Raw genomic sequence first — 21,129 nt, 5'->3', positions numbered from 1 at the left:
TCAGGGACACATCAATGACATAAAACAAATCTGCCAGTAACTTAATACAGAATTCCTTTGAATGTAGTATGTTATTATTTACTTAAAAAAAAAACAAGAATAGTCCAAATGACCAAAAACTAGTTACCTCTTTTAACATGAAGAGAAATTCACAAAGAACCACAGCCATTATCTACTACCTAGTTCAGGGAGCTGCCCAGCATCCCTTAAAATATTTCATCATATTGGTTATCTCAACAGACAACAAAGCTCAGAACCAGAACAAAAATAAGTATAATGCTGTCTTCGAAAAATACTATTTTTAAAAAAAAATTTTGGGGACGCCTGGGTGGTTCAGCCAGTTAAGTGTTTGACTTTGGCTTAGGTCATGATCTCACGGTCCATGAGTTCAAGTCCCACATTGGGTTCTGTGCTGACAGCTCAGAGCATGGAGCCTGCTTCAGATTCTGTGCCTCCCTCTCTGTTTCTCCCCCACATGTGCTCTGTCTCTCTGTCTCTCAAAAATGAATAACTATAAAAAACAATTTAAAAATTTTTTAAAATATTTATTTATTTTGAGAGAGAGACAGAGTGTGAATGGGGGGGGGGGGGGGGGAGACAGGGAGACACCGAATCCAAAGCAGGCTCCAGGCTCCTAGCACAGAGCCTGACACAGGGCTCAAATTCATGAATGGTGAGATCATGACCTGAGCTGAAGTTGGATGCTTAACCTACTGAGCCACCCAGGAACCCCTCTTTGAAAAATATTCTAAGAAGCAAACAATGTTTTCATAAAAGTCTATGCTATCTTGCTTTCTTTAGTCTAGCAGTAACTTTGACGTCAGAGAGATGTGGCTTCTAATCCAGACTTACTAAATCTTACTTTTCTCAAATGGGGAAATATTTGTAACTTCTAGGTCAAAAGGTAAGAATTAAAAAGATTTTATACACACACACACATGAAGCCATAAGCATGGTACTTGGTACATGGTGCACAATAAATAGCTGATACTATGATTTTATTTTATGTCAACTTTTTTTCCTTTTTTTATTAGGTTTTTATTTTAATTCCAGTATAGTTAAAATACAGTATTATATCAGCTTTAGGTGTACAATAAAGTGATTCAACAATTCCTTACATCTCAATATGTTAATTTTTTTTAAATAGGCTTCATGTCCAGCACATAGCCCAAAATGCAGGACTTGAATTCATGACCCTGAGATCAAGACTTGTGCTGAGATCTAGAGTCAGATGCTTAACTGATAAGGTGCCCCTTATCTCAATTTTTAAAATAAGACTTCATTTATTTATTTATTTATTTATTTTTTTAATTTTTTAAAATTTTTTTTTTTTCAACGTTTATTTATTTTTGGGACAGAGAGAGACAGAGCATGAACGGGGGAGGGGCAGAGAGAGAGGGAGACACAGAATCGGAAACAGGCTCCAGGCTCTGAGCCATCAGCCCAGAGCCCGACGCGGGGCTCGAACTCACGGACCGCGAGATCGTGACCTGGCTGAAGTCGGACGCTTAACCGACTGCGCCACCCAGGCGCCCCTAAAATAAGACTTCATTTAGAGAAACAATGTAACTCAACTAAATAGGTTTTTATTACCAGTTTCAATTTCGTGGTTTAAAAATATTGTGATTTAGGAGGTGCCTAGGTGGCTCAGTAGGTTAAGCGATCAGCTCTTGGTTTCAGCTTAGGTATGATCTTGCAGTTTGTGAGATAGAGCCCCATGTCGGGCTCTGCTCTGACTGCGTACAGCCTGCTTGGGATTCCCTCTCTCCCTCTCTCTCTACCCCTCCCCTGCTTGTGCTTGCACTCTCTCTCTCTCAAAATAAATAAACTTAAAAATACGTATTGTCATTTACAGGCCATCAGACCTTAAAGGGAAAAGAGTTGGCTTCCACTAAAATCTCAGGTGTTGAGAAAAACCAGGGGAAAAAAGAAGGAAACGTGAATATTACAACTCCCTATTCAAAAATTTTTTCTACTGATTTCACTCCCTAAAGACATTTCTTTGGTTCCCCCTAACTGGAAGGCTATTTCAGAACTCTTCTACAAAACTGGGGCCCTTGGCAAGCATTATATTATATAATTATCATACTTTGAAATAAAATTACTAATTTTATAGAATAGGACTAGTGACACCTATACTCTAATCATACCCTCCTGAGGAAAAGAATGAATTTTCAGTAAGCCTGAGGACAAATGAGGGTGGTTTTAACATATGGGGTCCTCAATTCCAGAAGACAAAGGTGATGGCAAAGGAAATATAGGCTTCTAAGGTCTGAAACTGTGACTGTCAATAAGCCCTGACCTTGCTGTTTAGACATTTACAGTGAACAGTACTTCCAGTTGCAGGCCATGACTTACTGGCAACTTGAAGACATCAAGCAGCAGATGTCAGAGATACCAATGACCTAAAAACAATCTTGAATGAAGCAGCTGCATTCCATAAGACAACTTCAAGGGGATTTCAAAAAGGAATACTTCTATTTTTGATTATATTAAGAACTGTAGCAAAAGGACATTTCATAAAACTTGACAGAAATGTTCCAAAATACTATTAATTATAGACGTCTATATTGATAATATAATGTAGAAATACTTTCTGTATTATGGATGGTGTAAAGAGACTTAATCCCATAAAAGGAAATATGCTATATTTTCTCAGGATATTGTTTTGGTTGAGAGATAGCTCATAAGGATTATTTCATCAAAATAAGAAGGCGTTATTCAAGCAGGTATAATCAAGCTGGTATAATCTGGGATAATATGCCTGGCACCTCTATATTCCTGTTAAGAAAAAAGAGGCTAATTTTTATTAAATTTAGCACATTACTGATAACTAAGTATGCATTTATTAAAAAATGCTTATCTTTAAAAATAAAATGGTGAAACCCATTATGGAGCTGTTTGACTCTTCCTTCTGAAAAATCTAGACCTAACAACCAGTGCTTTGTAACTTTTCTAAAAAATCATTGAGTTCATTAAGCTTTTATTTTTGTATCACCATTCTGCTTATTCTTATTCATTTCCAGACTTTCTTCTTGACAAACAACTCAAGGAAAAGAAAAAAAAAAAAAACACATTCCTCGAGGTGCCTGGGTGGCTCGGTCGGTTAAGCATCCAACTTTGGCTCAGGTCATGACCACACAGTTCGTGAGTTCGAGCCCTGCATCAGGCTCTGTGCTGACAGCTCAGAGCCTAGAGCCTGCTTCCTATTCTGTGTCTCCCTCTCTCTCTATCCCTCCCCCACTCATGCTCTGTGTGTCTTTCTCTCTCTCTCAAAAATAAAGACATTAAAAAAAAAAAAAAACACATTCCTCATTTCAAATCTATGTGCACCCACCTCTAGCCATTCACTTAAATACGCACAGATACATACCACCACATTCACTTTTAAGCAGTTTTTCCTCAATACGCAGAATCAAAGTGAAGGAAATTCTTGCCCTTTCTAATTCCTAAACAACCCCCACTGTCAAGGGTATATTTCTACAATAAACAAAACTAAAATATAAGACAACAGAAAATTATGTAGGTAACCAAAGTGACATGAATAACTCCTACATTTTTCAGTGTCAAATCCTGACAAAGGGCATTTTAATTCTATATACTGAATGCAACAGTATCTGTTTCATTGTAATATGAACATTAGTATAAGCTAGTATATAGTTCACCAGCACTCTACTAGATTTTTCACAGAAATTAAATTAAAATTAAATTAAAAAACTGAAGTTCCAGTTTGATCTGGAATTTAAGCATTCAATTATTCTCTTACACAGTCTAAAAGAGATGTAAATAAAGTATTTATATAGCAAGTTTTGCCTGTGGTGGCCCTAAGTATCTTTAAATAAGGCTTTCTTTGCCACTGAAAGATCACTGAGTGGCCACCTTTTTTACCCACTTATTACAGGTGGAAACACCTACCTATAGAGGTTAAGTGGCTTCTACAAATTAATATCATGAGTCATCATAATAGTTTAGACTTTCTTAATGTTTATTTACTTTTGAGAGAGACAGAGAGAGAGAGAGAGAGAGAGAGAGAGAGCAAGCAAGCACGCGACTGGGGGACAGACAGAGAGAGGGAGACACCGAATCTGAAACACGCTCCAGGCTCTGAGCTGTCAGCACAGAGCCCGACCTGGGGCTGGAACTCATGAACTGTGAAATCATGACCGGAGCCGAAGTTAGGCACTTAACCGACTGAGCCACCAGATCCCCCTAGTTTAGATCTTCTGACTTCAAGTCCTGTGCCTGTTGTCCACCATAATTTTTTTTTTAATTTCTAAGAGCACAGAATCAACACACACACACACACACACACACACACACACACACACAAAAAACAAGAATTTGTAGGCATTTACTTTTTTCATGAATTGCTACCTAAAAATAAAAAAAGATTTGTCTTTGAAAGATGGAAAGCTTCCTTCAGAAGCAGCAGTTATCTATTTGCATTGGAAAAATCACTTTAAAAAAGTCTTAAAAGTTGAGGAGTTCATCACCTCTTACCACACACAATAATTGCTGGTTCTTCCAACAGAGGTGTGGCTTAATGACACTGGATCCTAAATTGTATTTCCCTCCACTTTTATTTCTAGTATCACTTTGAATAAGAAACTACATTTTTTTGCCTTGGTGTCTCCCTTCTGTACAACAGAAACAGAAAAATTTAAGTCCTACCTGACATAGACAATGTAAGGAAGAATTTACTGTTTGTGGACTGCTTTGAGATTCCAGAATGAAATACATAATCCAGTTGATCTTCAACCCTAGAATAAAGGCAAACTTCACTGAAAGTAACTGCTTCAGCAGATGCCTTCAAAATAAAATACTACACCATTATTTAAACAGAGCGGTTTTATGTAAATTAAATGGTGGGGGCTCCAACACTGGTTAGAAAGGTCTTTTGCCCAATTCAAAAATTTAATACTTCTATTCTCACATGTTTTTCATTCAGTAGGCACATTACACCTATTCTTAAATTAGTAGAAATTATATGCATTTATTAAAGAGAACAGAGACCCTCAAGAAAATGATGCAATCAGTTGCAATAGTAAATATATAAAATAGCAAATTAATGAATTCTCTAAAATAAAATTTGTTAAATTTCATTTAAGGTCAGCTCTTGGACAACTGTATTTACTGAAGGGCAACAAAATTTCCAAATTTTAACCTTATGTTTGTAGATCAGCCTTTAACAAATCTTAACCCTTTATACTTTCATCAAGTCTATATTCAACTTACTTCTTCTGACATATAAACGTAATTCTTAGAAATTAAAGGTTCGATCAGTAAATATAAGAGGTTTATTGCTACTGTCACTCTTTTGATGATATTCCCAGTGAGGGAAGAAAAGAGATAAGAGATTTTATTAAATTGGAGGCTGAATTAAGAATACTAAGAGGATACCTAGCTTAGGTAGAAAGCACAAGAGACAACTCTTCAGAGATATAATGAAAAGTAAAACAGACTGAAGAGGCTATGAAAAAGCAAAAAACAAAAACAAAACAAAACCTCAAAACACCAAAAGCAGTTTGAGAGAGAGAGAGAGAGAGAAACACCCAAGATTAGATAACAGAAATAAAGGAATAAAGGAAAAGGACGAGAGGACGCGAGCCATCAGACGGAAACTGATGAAACAGGGTACCAAAAAGAGCTAAAGATTATGGGAGTAAGGGCCTGCGAAGGTAAGGTGGGGCACCGAAGGAACTCCAGCGCAAAACATTAAAGCAAACACACAATCGTAAACTCACAAAAGAGAACGAAGATGTGCCGACAGGAGAAAAATGAGAAGAGAGCCAAGGAAGAAATCACAGAGGCAAACTTGGTCGGTGAGGGTAAGGAGAGTCAGGAAGAAGAGCCAGACTAGGGATGCACAGCGAGATGGAAGCAATCGAGGGGAGCAAAAGGATACACTGCCTCAACGGAGAGACCAGCCGAGCGAAAGGGCACGTGGGAGGAGGGGATGAAAGAGCAGAACTACGAAAGAGGGGTAAAGGGAGGACAGAGCGGCGAGGATGGAGCAGACGGCGAAGGGCAGGCGAGGTCTGGGAACTGGAGTGAGGTTCAGGAAGAGCCGGCCGAAGAACATGCCGCAGGGGCAGGGGCGGCAGGGAGCACCCGGTGAGCGCCGTGGCTCCTCGCCACCCGGAGGGCACTCTGCACAGCCGTCCCCACCGACCTTCAGCGGGCCCAGGGCTGGGCTCCGACCGGCAGCCGCCGGACGAGGGGCCGCAGCGGGCGAGCGGGGACAAGGAGAAGGAGGCCGCTTCCTGCCGGGCCCGTGGGAAAGAGGGAGGGAGGGAGGGGTCCTGGGTGTAGGGAACCCGGGGAGACGGTGAAGACAGAGGCTTACCTTTCGCCGGGTTCGGCCTCCTCCACTGCCTGTCGGACGGAGGAATTCGTTGTCCTGCTGGAAAAAGACTGCCCTACCCGGGTCAGCACCATCCCGCCCCGGGCCCCCTCACATCGCCATCGCAGCAACCGCAACCACCGCAGCGGAGGAGCCGGTTCGTCACCGCCGCTCGGCTACCGGCCCACCACGGCCAGTGAGCATGCGCAGTCGCCCCAATCTCGAGGGATTCCCGGCCAGCCAGCGCTACCTGCGATCAACAGGTCTCCGGCCCTGCGGCCCCGCCCCCGGCCTTCTCTCGCCTCCCCGTTCCTCCCTGGTCCCTCCCCTCTCTGAGGCTAGGCCCCGCCCCTTGCAGACACTTAGCCCCTCCCCTCCCCCCGCGTTCCAAGCCTCTCAAGCGCCAGTGCCAACAGATTTCGGGATTTATCCACTCTATTCGGCTATCCCAAGCTCTCGCGAGAACGGGAGTTTTGCGTCAATAAAATGCGCGAACGCCTGTAGAAGTGTCTGACTAGGGGTTTAAAGAAACAAGGCGAGAGTCTGTGTTTCATGCTGAAGAGGAGGGTATAGGAGGATCGCAAAAGGAGGGAGTGCTAAGACTTCAGCTCTATTTCTCACGTTGATTTTTATTCGCTCTTCCTGACCTTTTGGCTGCCGTCCTGGATAAAGAGCCTAGTCCCTGCGCTACTCCCCTTGCGCAGTAGGAAAGGAAGCTGCAGGAAATCCACGCTGGCTCAAAACTGCTGGCTTTTAGGGACTTCTTGCATTTTTGGAGAAATCGTGGATGCTGCTATGGTTACTGCTAGGTTACTGATGCCCACAAAGGCGGGGAGAGGGGGCGATGAAGTGAAGTCTTTAGCTTTGAAATTCCATTAAAAGAAGCCTATGATTTGGTTAGCCCGTGAAGGATAATCTTGTGATTTACTTTCTCATCCCGGTTTCTGAATGTAATCCAGGCGAATTTTTTGTAGCTGTGTTACTAAAGCAAAGTTAATGAAAAAAAGGAAATTGTGGCTGTGGTGTGTGTTAAAAGTGAATTTGGAGGATGAATAGTGTTGATGGGTGTAGAACAATGAGCGTACTTAATGGCACTGAACTGTAGTTATAAAAAGGTTAAAATGGTAAATTTTGTAGGTATGTTTCAATAAAAATGAATTCAAAAGAAAAGGGTTTGTGCACTTATTTGGGAATACAGATCTTCCTTGAGTTATGACAGAGTTATGACCTTATAAACCCATCATATATTGAGAATATTGTGAGTTGGGGGTGCCTGGGTGGCTCAGTTGATTAAGCATCCCGCTCTCCATCTTAGCTCAGGTCATGATCTCAATGGTGTCTGACGAGGCCCTCTGTCAGGTTCTGCTCCAGCAACACAGAGCCTGTTCGGAATTCTCTCCCCCTCTCTCTGCCCCTACCCCACTGGTAGTGCACTCTCTCTTTGGAAATAAATACTTAAAAAAAATCGGGGTGCCTAGGTGGCTCAGTCAGTTAAGCATCTGACCTCGACTCAGGTCATGGGCTCAGGTCATGATCTTGCTGTTTGTGGGTTTGAGTCCCTTGTTGGGCTCTGTGCTGACAGCTCAGAGCCTAGGGCCTGCTTGGGATTGTGTGTCTCCCTTTCTCTGCCCCAACCCTACTTGCGCGCTCTCTCTCTCAAAAAAAAAAAAAAAAAAAAAAATTAAAAAATATTGAGTTGAAAATGTATGAAATACATCTAACTTACAAAGCATACACACCCTAGCCTAGCCTCCCTTAAATGTGCTCAGAATACCTACATTAGCCAGCAGTTGGGCAAAACCATGTAACACAAAGCCTATTTTATACTAAAATGTTGAATATGTCATATAATTTCTTGAATACTGTACTGAAATTGAAAAACAGAATGATTCTAAGTGGATTCGTTGTTTATCTTCAGGATTGCATGGTTGACTGGGAGCTTTGGCTCACTACCACTGCCCAGTATTGTGACAGTATACTGCATTCTGCCAAAGAAACTATTTTTTCAAAATTTGAAGTTTGTTTTCTACTGAATTCTTACCACTTTCTCACCATAGTAAAGTTGTAAGTGGTAAGTCAAGCCATCATAAGTAAGGGACCATCTGTAATGATGCCCCGTAGCCCAGGCCATTTGAGGGATAGGTTTTGAATATAATTTATCTTCTGGTTTTTCTTCATCTTAGTATGTATTTCTAACATGATTCTGTGTGCCCTGTTATCCTATTATTACCAGTCTATTAGCATTTGCATGAATGGTCTGCTTTCCTGGTTCCTAATCTCTTTTTTTAAATAGCCAAATACCATTTTAATATCCTTTCTCATAAGGGCCTTTATTGTTTATTTTGTGATTTGAATTTATAGGCTCAAAACTGAAAGGCTTTTTTATTCCTTTAGTTCTTCATCTCTTAGAAAAAATATATTAAATATTCCATTATTTGCATTTACACATCTATCCCCTCCCTAAAATACACCCTGTGCTAAGATGCCTTCTCTGTTATGTGTTCTTTTTATTCAAATCACATTTTTAAATCATCTATGTGCCAGACAGTGTACTAATTTTGGAGGGTACCAACGTGAATAAAAGAGAACTTGGTTGGAGTTTTGCATAATTACTTTACAACGTAATGTGTATAGTGCAGAAATAGGTGCACAAGGAGGAGCTCCTCTGGAGCTCAGAGGAAGGGCATGAATCCAATTTAGGCTGGAAGAGGTCATGAGTCAGGAAAGACTTCCAAGAGAAAATGATTCCAGAGAGTTAATAAAGTGGGATACGTGTGTATGTGTGGAGAGATAGAAAGAGAAAGAAATTGCTTAGATAGAACTATGTAACAAGAAACTGATCTTTGCACAGAACTAAATCTAAGCATAATCTGATGGCTACAACTTGGGGATGTGAGGTTAGAGAAGCAGGCAAAGATCAGATCATGGTGAGCCATTGAAGGATTTCAAGGAAAGATCTATTCAACTGGTATTTTTTATTATCTATTCAGAGTGTGTCAAGCACTGTACTAGCTAATAGGGTACAATGAGGATCGAGTCAGTCCCAATGCTCAGGGAATTTACAATCTGGTATGGGCAGACATGCTCCTCAGATGCCGATAAACTGTACTAAAGAGGTTGTTTGGGAACCCAAGAGAGAAGAGCACTTAACTAATCTAGAGATTTAGACAAGACTTCATGGAAATTATTCACCAATAGAAGAATATAAAATAATCTATTAAAGACAATTAGAAAAATTATGTTATCTCTATTAGAGAATGCATTGATCTAGTTGTCAGATTACCTGGGTTAAAGTTCCAGATTCTTTAGCATACTGTGTAATCTTGGTCCCAGTTTTCTCATATAATAAGAGAATCAGATTATAGTGTCTAAGGTCCTTTAGAAACCTTATGATTCTAAATTTACTTCCCATTTATCTCCCCAGGTTTTGAGTCAGAATTTATGCTAATTAACATTTTTTGTGTCACATTTAATGTACATTAAGCTGAGTCTTACAAGTCATGAATACTCAAAGAATGGAAGGTTTGGAATACTTTCCATCCTATAGTTGATTTATATAATTTAACTTTGGCACAGAACATTTTTTTTTTTTACATTTATGTCTTTTTGAGAGACAGAGAGAGACAGAGCACAAGTAGGGAAGGGACAGAGAGAGAAGGAGACACAGAATCTGAAGCAGGCTCCCGGCTCCGAGTTGTCAGCACTGAGCCACCCAGGCGCCCCTGGCACAGAACATCTTTGAATCTTCAGTAAACCTTTCTAACTGGAGTATTCTCTTTAACCGAATATCAGGTTATCTCTCCCCTATAAAATTGCACAATATTGGCTCAGGTAAAGATTGAGACATTAGAAGAAATGAATATTGTAAACTTGAAAATAGCCTCATGAAACTATGTCTGTATTTGTCTGTTGCTAGACATTAATTCATTAAGCAGGTAAGCTTGCTTTTTCCTTCCTGGGATTTATGGTCTTTAAAATATTCTTGTTGCTTTCAGTAGGTCACTATCAACTTAAAAAATTTTAATTAAAAAAATATAGTCAAAATTATTCCATCTTTTTCCAGGAATATGGTTCTTTTGGGGATTTTATACAGGGAATTCTAACTTCCTTTATATATATATATATATATATATATTTATGTTTGGTAAGAATTTGAGTATTCTCTAATAAATAGAATATTTATTATTCTATTTATAATATAAGATATTAATATATAATTATATATTATATATATAATATATAATTATATATTATATATATAAATATATATAATATACAATATACAATAACTAATATAAGATACTAACTCCCCTTTTGGGGCAGTCTTTTCTCTGTATATAGATTTAATCATGTGCAACTTGAGGGAGTGGCAACAGTACTCAAGGGTAATTTTTTTTAAAGTTATAGAATTTTAACAATATGAAATGGGGCAAAACAAAGTTTTATTACAGAGCTTCCTTAATGGTTATGAACAGCTACAAACTAGAAAGACAAATGTATTAGTTAATAACTTAATGTTGTAACATTATTTCATAACTTAATAGCCATGATCTTTCTGGAAGAACCACCATATAAAACTCAATTACCAATTTTTTCTTCCTGTAATGTAATAGCAAACCATCAAAAAAAAAAGTTTCTTCTTCTCTTTTTAAATATATTTTTTTAATTTTTAAAGTTTTTTTCACATTTTTTTTTTCAACGTTTATTTTTGGGACAGAGAGAGACAGAGCATGAACGGGGGAGGGGCAGAGAGAGAGGGAGACACAGAATCGGAAACAAGCTCCAGGCTCTGAGCCATCAGCCCAGAGCCTGACGCGTGGCTCGAACTCACGGACCGCGAGATCGTGACCTGGCTGAAGTCGGAGGCTTAACCGACTGCGCCACCTAGGTGCCCCTATTTTTAAAGTTTTTTTGAGAGAGACAGAGACAGTGTGAGTGGGGGAGGGGAAGAGAGAGAGGGGGAGAGGGAATCTCAAGCAGGCTCTGCCGGGTGCACAGCCGGCTCAGAACCCAATGCGGGGCTCAAACCCATGAAACCACAAGATCATGACCTGAGCGGAAACCAAGAGTTGAATGCTTAACTGAGTGAGCCACCCAGGTGCCCCCCCTTTTTTTTTTAACTTATAATGTTGGTTGCTCCTGAGAGGGAAACTTGGAGCCTGGAGTGCTTGGTGAATGGAGGAAAGAAGACTTTTTATTGTATATTCTTCTGAGTTAGAAGTGAATATATTCAAGGAAAAAATATTTGGGTCTATAAATAGTTTTTAAAATGTTTATACAGTAGTTTTTAACAATGATATTACAGAAAAAAACCTGATAGCCACATAACTTATTATACTGCAGAAAAGCTTTTGTTATACAGTGTGAAAGGAGAGGTCAAGCAGTGACTTTGGAGTTGCAACTCAGATTATCTGGATTTCCAGACAGAGTGTCTGCTTGGATCATTCAGAGAGAATCTGTCAGACAGAAGACATTCCTCCCACTACCATCCCACGAATCATTCCTGTGAAGCATAATTATCTAGTATCAAGTAACAGTAATGAAATGATTTCTGAATTATTCTCCTCCTTACATGCTTGAAGCTTACCTTGTTTTCTTTAAAAATAATATTTATATTAGTTACTATTTGATCTGTGACAGCAAACATATTAGGGCAAGGATCTCAACCTTCTAATGACTCAGGCATTCTTATCTTGAATACTGATCTTTAAGCCGACTCTAGTCAGATAACTTCTGCTTCATATCAGACCTTGTCACATATCAGACATCATCACACGTATTGCTGACTTCTCTTACTCAACATATCTCAAACTAGACTCATCCTGCTCCGCTTTCCCCAATCACACATAGCTCCATTGCTCTCCCAACCTTCTAGTTTCTATTACCCTCCTCCTCACTGCATTTACTTAAGCCCAGGGCCTCACAGCCATATTAGTAACTTCACAGATTAAGCACATAGTCAAAACTTCAAAATGTCTTTCTAATATCAATTACCTTATACATTTGCATAACTTCCTTTTCTAGCTTCCTGATCTGTAATGTATCATAATAAAAAGCTGCTTCATGAGGATGTTGTGAAATTGATTATTACAAAGATCTTTTACACACACACACAAAAGGTACCATTTCTGATTGTCCCTGTCACTGGCAGGAGTAATGAGAAGTAATGATAGATTGATAGATCAATTTATAACAAGAAGCATCCAAAATCAGTGCTTAAACCCTCTTAATAAACAAAATATACAACTCTAATCTCCTATGTCAATTTGCAGACCTCCACAGGGAATGCAAAATTAACTCATATGTTTAAAATCTCTTCAGCAGAAAAACTCTCCACTTCTTAGATTTTACATTGGGAATATTGATGGGAATGCAGCAGATGGGGAGGGGGGACTATAATAAATCATTTTTCTATATTAAAGTTATCATTATGCTTTATTCCTTTCATGGTCAACTACCAAATTTATTTATCCTTAGATTTATTTAAATATGTAGCAGTTGCCAACTTTATCTTGGGTACAGAAAAAGGAAAGCTTTGTATTTGGAAATATGAATCTCATTCATTATTTCCATTATGTCTTTAAAAGCTACCTAAACCATTCCCCACACCCCACCACCCCCAAAGTATTTAGAAACAAATGCAACCTAAAGTGATCTGGGAGCTGAGTAAATGGTTAGCTTATGGGTGATTCTATTTATAGAAACTTCTTGAAGAAAATATATGCTCACGGGTTTACTTTACTCTCAGTCTGGGTTTGAGGTTTTCTTTGTGAAAGAAATTTTAATTACAAATTTAATTTATTTTGTAGATATAATGCATTGTGGTTACTATTTTTCTTGAATGAGCTCTGATGGTTTGTGTCTTTCAGGAAAAAATTGTCCATTTCATTAAGTTATCACATTTTTTGGCATAATGTTTTTTATAATACTCCCTTATGATCTTTTTAGATAAATGTAGAGCCTTTAGTGATGTTACCCCTCTTGTTCTTGATACTGCTATAATTGTCTTCTCTTTTTCCCTGATCAGTTTGACTTGAAGTTTGTCAATTTTATCAATCTTTACCAAGAATCAGCTTTGTTTTCACTGATATTATCTATTGTTCTTCTGTTTTCTACATCATTAATTTCCACTCTGGTCTTTATTATTTCCTTTCTTCTTCTTGCTTTGGGTTTTGTTGTTCTTGTTTTAATTTCTTAACTCAGGCTGTTGATTGACACATTTATTCTTTTCTATATAAGTGTTGGTAGTATATTTGAAATTTTTTTTTAAGTACTGCCTTAGCCAAATCCTACAAACCTTGTCATGTTTGTTTTCATTTTCATTCTGTTCAAAATACTGTCTAATTTCTAATTTCATGAGACCCATGACATATTTAAAAGTATGATATTTAGTTTTAAAATATTTGAGGATATTTTAGAGATATTTCTCTTATTGATTTATAATTGTATTTGTGCTCAGAGACTATATTTTGTATTACTTGAGTCCTTTAAAATTTGTTGGCATTTTTTAAATGGTTCAGAATACGGGTGATTTTCATAAATATTCTGTGCACATTTGAAAACAAAAGGTATTCTGCTAAGTGCAATATTCTAGAAATGTCACTTATGTCAGGTTGATTGGTAGTATTGTTGAAGTATTCTATACCCTTACTGATTTCTATGTGTTCTATCAATTATTGAGAGTTGGGTGTTGAAATTTCTGATTATAATTATGGATTTGATATTTCATCCTGTATTGATATATAAACATATATACACTTAATAAAAGGACTCAAAAACTATCATGTATTTTGAGTCCTTTTATTAAGTGTATATATGTTTAGGATCATTATGTCTTTTTAAGGAAATTTATCCCTTTATCATTATGAAATGGCCCTCATTTATCCTGGTGATTTTTTTTTTTTTTTTGCTGTGAAATCTACTTTGTCTCATATTAATACCAACATTCCAATTTTCTTTCTTTTAACTCATGTTATCATGGTAAATCATTTTTCATCATTTTACTTTTAACCTATATGTGTCTTTATATTTAACGTGGGCTTCTTGAAGGCATGCATCATATAGATATGCCTTGCTTTTTTAATCCAAACTGACAATCTGCCTTTTAATTGGAATGTTTAGATCATTTGCATTTAGTGTAGTTACTGACATGGTTGGGTTTAAATCTACTATCTTGCTGTTGGTGTTTTATTTGTGCCTTCTTTTCTTTGTCCTTTTTTTCTTATTTTTTGTCTTATTTTGTATTAATTTTTTTAAAAGATTACATTTTATCTTTTTTTTGGCTTATTAGCTACTGCTCTTTATTATAATATTTCAGAGTTTAAGGGTTATCATACACATTTTTAGGTTATTACCATTTACTTTTAAGGGATATTATACCACTTTGCATGTAGTGTAAAAAATTTGCAAAGCCTCTCAGGCTTTGGGTTATTGTCATACATTTTACATTTTACATGTATTTCTACATGTGTTATAAACCTTATAATGAATTATTATTTGTTTTAGACAGTCAATTATTTTTTAATTTAAATAATTAGAGAGATCTTTTGTATTTACCCACATAGTTGTCATTTCTAGCGCTCTTCAAGTTTTTGTGTTGATCTAAATTTTCATCTGTTATCATTCCTAGTTCTTCTTCTAACATTTCTTTTAATGCAGGTATGCTGGTGATGCATACTTTCTGCTTTGTATGTCTGAAAACGTCTTCACTTCATTTTGTTTATTCATACGTATGGAATTGTAGACTGACATTTTTTTCCTCTTAGTGTTTTAAGTTGCTGCTATACTGTCTTCTCACTTGCATTATTTCCAACAAGAAATCTGCAGTTATCCTTATTGGTGTTCCTGATTGTGTCATATGCCTTCCCCTGCTCCCATCCTTTCTTCATTCCTGATTTTAAGCAATTTGATCATGACGTGTTTTGGTGTAATTTTCTTCTTTTTTTGTGTGTGTGTGCTTCTGGTTTGTTGCGTTCATGGATCTATGAATTTACATTTTTCATCAAATTTTTGAGTACTTTTGACCATTATTCAAATAGTCTTCTCTACCATTCTTTCCTTTCTGAGGGGAACCATCATTACACATATTTTAGATGTCTTACAGTAGTCCCACAGCTTATTTGTGTTCTTTTAAAAATTTTCTTCAGTTTTTTCCCCCTCTTTGTTTCATTTTGGATAGTTCCTATTGCTATGTCTTCAAGTTCAGCAATATTTCCTTCTATATGTCTACTCTGCTGTTAATCATTTCCAGTGTATTTTTCATTTCACACATTGTGGTTTTCTAATGTAGGATAGGGAAAATTATTTGGCATAATTTTTATATTGTTCATATCTTTATTTAACATGTTCAATATTTCCTCTAGTTTCTTGAGTATATGAATTCAGTTATGGCTTAATGTCCTAATAATCTGTGTCTTGTTATCTGTATCATCTCTGGGTCAGTTTCAATGGATTGATTTTTCTCCTTATGATGGATTGTGTTTTTCTGATTGTTTTAATTCCTGATAATTTTTTATTTGATTGCCAACATTGTAAATTTTACTTTGTTGGGCTTCAAATAGTTTTGTGTTCCTGTAAATATTCTTGAGCTTATCTTGGAGTGTAACTAAGTTATTTTAAACCAGTTTGATCCTTTCAAGTTTTGCTTTTATGCTTTGTCGGGAGATATAAGAGCAGAATTTAGTTTATGACTAATTTTTCCCCAATATGAGGCACAGCCCTTATGAGTACTCTATGATGTTTTATCATAGAGGGCTCTGCCCTCATGAATAGGATTGGTGCCCTTATAAAAGTAGCCCCCAAAACCTCCTTTTCTCTTTCTGCAATGGGAGGATGTAGCGAAAAAGTGCCATCTGTGAACAAAGATGTAGGTCCTCACCAGGCAATGAATGTGCTGGCACCTTGATCTTGGACTTCTAGCCTTTAGAACTATGAGAAATAAATTTATGTTGTTTATAAGCCATCTATTCTATAGTATATTTTGTAACAGCCCAAATAGACTAAGACAAGAATGTTGATGCCACAGGGTTTTCTAGTGTCTTAGCATAAAGGGAGTCTTTAGTTTCCTAGATAATTTTTGCTTTAGATTGTCCTTACCACAGCATTGGGATAGGAAAGTAGAAGAGATTAAAGATTGAAGATATTCTTTCTGAAACTCTCCTTTCTCTTAAGATACTTTCATAAACTGGAAAAGGTTTGAACTGGATTACATATAAATGTAGAAATACCTACTGCATAAATATTGAGTTTTGTCCAGGAGGACTATTCTTCTACCTGTCAATTTGGTAAAACAAAAATACTATTGCTACATTACATCTTCAGATTTGAAAAACTGTGTGAATCTGGGCTAGCCATGTAACCACCCTAGCCCTCAGTTTCTACTTCTGTACTGTGAGCAAGATGCTAATGTCCTACGCTTCAAAATCCGTGATTCTCCTGTGTCAATAACATTGTCAGTTGTACTCCACTTACTGCTTTCATTCCTTTCATTAGGCTTTGATGTTTTCTTAGGATATTTCTTTAAGTAGAAAGGGGATAGGGTAGATTTGGGGCCTATTTTGATCTGCTCAGTTACTTATAAATCCTCGGTTTGGAATCTGATTTATTTTTTCTGGCCAAAGTGATTGTATTTACAGGGCAATCACAAATGCTTCCTATGTACTTTTCTGGCATAGGAAGATATTCATCTTACATTGAGTTCTTTTTTGGTATATATGTTAGTATAAACGTTCCTTTAAGATAGAATACATATTTTTCTCTTCTTTCTATCTTGGTATCGTGCCTTGTACAAAGAAGACTTCAATAAATGTTGTACTTTATGTTTATGCTTTCACATACCTTATCTTATTCAATGAAACAATTTATTAACAATGCATGGTAAGATAATATTTAATTTAGAATTCTGGGCCTCTAAGAAAAAAATTCAAATAGAACTCACTTCCTTTTGTTAATCCTTAAAGAGTTAATCCATTATTTTTAGACTTGCTAGACACAGTAAAATAATAGGGTAATAAAATTAATCCTGCTTGAAATTAGTCAATGAATCCTTTGTAAACAAACTAATAGTCTATCTTTCTTACATTCAGGGTGAGTATAAAATTCAATGTTAGATGATTTTTAATTTTATTTTTTTTAATTTTTTTAACGTTTATTTATTATTGAGAGACAGAGAGACACAGAGCGTGAGCAGGGGAGGGGTAGAGAGAGGAGGAGACACAGAATCCGAAACAGGCTCCAGGCTCTGAGCTGTCAGCACAGAGCCCAACGCAGGGCTCCAACTCACAAACTGTGAGATCATGACCTGAGCGAAGTCAGTCACCCAACCAACTGAGCCACCCAGGTGCCCCAATGATTTTTAATTTTAAATGAAGATATTATTTACCTCATCTTTTTCTCTATTTCTACAAGACAAATGAAGGAGCTTTAATATTCCTGAGCTGATATGTGCAAGGTCTCTTAGATACAGTAATTTTTCTAAAATTGTATTTTATTTCACTGATAATAACAAGGCCCCAAATTAGCCCTCCTTCTTTTCTTCTTCTTTCCCCTCTCCCTCCTTCTTCCTCTCCCCTTTCCCCTCCCCCTCCCCCTTTCCCCCCCTCCTTCTTCTTTGTTCTTCTAGCTTACTCTGAATGTCTTCTGCTTCAGTTTATGTCCATTCAAACCATTCTCCCTACTGCTGAGTGATTTTCCTAAAATGCAAATTTTATTATGTTATCATGCTTATGATTAAAATTCTTTGGTAGCTATCTAGGGTCAAGTGCAGATTTCTTAGCAAGGCTTATAAAGGCTTATAAACTCTGCATCGGGGATGGGAATAATAGCAGCAGGAGGAGCAAAAGGGCAGGTGGAGCAAATGGAATCAGAAACAGCGTTTAAATAGGGTGGCTCGAGGCAGCTTTTGAGAGATGAAAACTACAACTTGTTATCAAGTAGAGATTGAGGTTGTTACTTAGACAAGAGTATTTCCAAATACTGAGAATAGGATGAGGATAAAAGATAAAAAGGAGTTGAATATGGAAAGTAGGACTCCCTTTTTATGGAGTGACATATGTGTGTGAGGGAAATGGGCAGGTAATTTATCATTTTAGTTTATAGGTTGCTGGACTCTCAGACCACACCATTACCAGATAGAGAAAGAACATCTCTTGGAGATTATTGATTCTAGGTCAGATTCAGTGACTGTATGGGCTTTTGAACTGTTTCTCTTGGGAAGAAGATACATAACTCCGTGTTGGAAGAAGAGTGAAAGGCTATATGATGACCAGGAGGATAAACTTGGCAGAAGCTGGCTAGCTATGCAAACCTGTTTCTCCCTTCTCCTGGCACACAAATAGATCACATTCCAGACTTCTTTGCAGTTAGAAGCAACCATGTGAGTCAGCCCTAATTAGCAGGATGCTAGTGGAAGTGATGGGTGCCACTTCTTGACATAATGCATGTCACAAATATCTCATGTATGATCTTCTCTTGCTCCCTGTTTGCTGATTAGATGTCAGTTCTCAAGGTAGCCTTTGAGGTCATGTAATGAAGTTGGCAGGGGCTCCATTAGCCTAAATCTCTGAATGATCACGTGGACAGTACATCTACACACTACCCTCCTAAAACCACCTTTCTTCACCTGCTTTGACATTGCCAGTGTTTGGACATCTTAGGAATAAGAAATAAACATTTTATTGAACCACAGAGATTTTAGGGTTTATCTCTTGCAGCAACTAGTGTTCCCTTAACTAATACAACAGATAATATTTTAAAAATCATGTTTGGGAAATATCCATCTACTTCTAGTTTACTGTGGATGTTTAAAAAAATCAAGAATTAGTGTTAAATTTATTAGCTACCCCCTCTTTTTCTTTTTCAAGTTTTTATTTAGATTTATTAGGTACCTCTTTTTTTCTTTTTCAAGTTTATTAACACACAGTGTGATATTAGTTTAAGTTAGAATTTAGTGATTCAACACTTACATGTAACACCCAGTGATCATCACAATAAGTGCCCTCTTTAATACCCATCAACCATTTACCCTATTCCCCTGCCCACCTCCCCTCCAGTACCCCTCAGTTTGTTCTCTATAGTTAAGAATTTGTTTCCTGGTTTGTCTCTCTTTTTTTTCCCCTATGTTCATCTGTTTTGTTTCTTAAATTCCACATATGAGGGGTGCCTGAGTTAAGCATTCAACTCAATTTCAGTTCAGGTCAAGGTCTCATGGTTGTGGGATTGAGCCCCATGTCGGGCTTCATGCTAACCATGGAGCCTGCTTGGGAGCCTCTCTCTCTCTCTCTCTCTCTCTGCCCCAACCCCTTCCTCTCTCTCTCTCTCTCTCAAAATAAATAAATAAACATTAAAAAAGAAAAATTCCACCTATAAGCGAAATCATATGGTATTTGTCTTTCTTTGAATAACTTATTTTGCTTAGCATAATACTTTCTAGTTCCATCCATGTCATTGCAAATGAAAAGATTTCATTCTTTTCTATGGTTGAGAAAGATTCATGTGTGTATATGTGTGTGTGTGCATGTGTATATTTATATATATTAGGTACTCTTTTCCTTCCATTTCATGAGAGTAAAATTTCTTTGGTGGGGGTTGATTTTTTTCAATGTAGTTTTTAATTAAATTTGCCATAATTTTATTTAACATTTGTCTCCATCTATATTCATAAATATATTGTTCTTAATTTATTTTCTTTTAAATTTCTCTTAGTGTCTCCCTTCTTCCCCTATGCCCTTTCCTGCCTTCTCTTTGTATTTTTCATCTGTTGGTATTAGGTTTGTACTAAATTTGTAAAATTAATTTGGAAGCTTTGTTGTTGTTTTTGTTGTTATATTGCATGGGATTTTAAAAGAATTTATTAAATCATCTGTCCCTAGCGTCTTTTTATATTTTCTTATTACTTAAGATAGGTTTTTGCCTCATATATATTCTTTTTTTTAATTATTTTTGGTTATGCCTGTGATGTAGACACAAAGTCAGAGCGCAGGTTACCTGGGGAATAGTCAAGGAAAGGATTATAGCCAGAATACAGAATGAGGAAGTTCTGCATAAGTAATGATCTGGTTTTTATGAACATATTTCTATGTAAAATATTTTAAACATACATACAAATATAGAGAGAAGTATAAAGAAGAATACCTGAGCCCTTACAACCCACCTGTGTCAAATCTCTGTTTATTTTGTCTTTTTTTTCCCCCCTTTGTGGTTTTCAGTGGGATCACTGCTTTTGAAAGTGAATCTTGATGCTGTTTATAGTAGGAATTTTAGCCATTTTTTATAGAGTTATTTTTCATTGTCGTACAATGTTTACTTTGAAAACTTCATCATCTTGTGATTTTTAAAAATAAAAATTGTAACATTTTTATATCAAAACAAGTTATAATATAAACATAATACAAACTAATTATAAGACTAATTATAACATAATACAAACTAATTATAATATAACTGCATGCTAGTTACATTAGTTTTATTTGGTTACTATATGGGCAATATAATATACTTGTCAATAATTCTGGCTCTTGGGGCGCCTGGATGGCTCAGTTGGTTGAATGTCCAACTTCTGCTCAGGTCATGATCTCACAGCTTGTGAGTTTGAGCCTCTCATCAGGCTCTGTGCTGACAACTCAGAGCCTGGAGCCTGCTTCAGATATTTTGTGTGTCTCTCTCTCTGCCTCTCTCCCACTTGCTCTGTCTCTCTCTCAAAAATAAATAAAAATATTTTAAAAATTAAAAAAAGTAATTCTGGCTCTTAAAAAGAAACAAACAAAACTTTGGCTTAATTTTTGGCTCAG

At 37.0% G+C, this 21,129-nt stretch overlaps 1 protein-coding gene across 10 annotated transcripts in view; it reads right to left on the bottom strand.

The window, feature by feature from the left end:
- The window catches only part of FAM135A (family with sequence similarity 135 member A), a 125,839-nt gene extending 119,173 nt beyond the window's left edge, over window positions 1-6,666 (bottom strand). For 3 of the 10 annotated variants that reach the window (XM_043591734.1, XM_043591745.1, XM_043591739.1), the window contains exon 1: window positions 6,347-6,634. The gene's annotated coding sequence lies outside the window, so the exon portion shown is untranslated. Of the gene's footprint in view, window positions 1-4,671; window positions 4,761-6,346 lie in introns of all 10 variants that reach the window. The other 7 variants (XM_043591744.1, XM_043591746.1, XM_043591733.1 and 4 more) reach the window with 6 other exon arrangements.
- Window positions 6,667-21,129: the final 14,463 nt, after the last annotated feature.

Source organism: Prionailurus bengalensis, chromosome B2 (assembly GCF_016509475.1).
Source record: "Prionailurus bengalensis isolate Pbe53 chromosome B2, Fcat_Pben_1.1_paternal_pri, whole genome shotgun sequence".
NCBI classification, from domain to species: Eukaryota; Metazoa; Chordata; class Mammalia; order Carnivora; family Felidae; genus Prionailurus; species Prionailurus bengalensis.
Note: the sequence above shows the minus strand (reverse complement) of the source record. Positions and strands in the feature narration are given on the sequence as shown.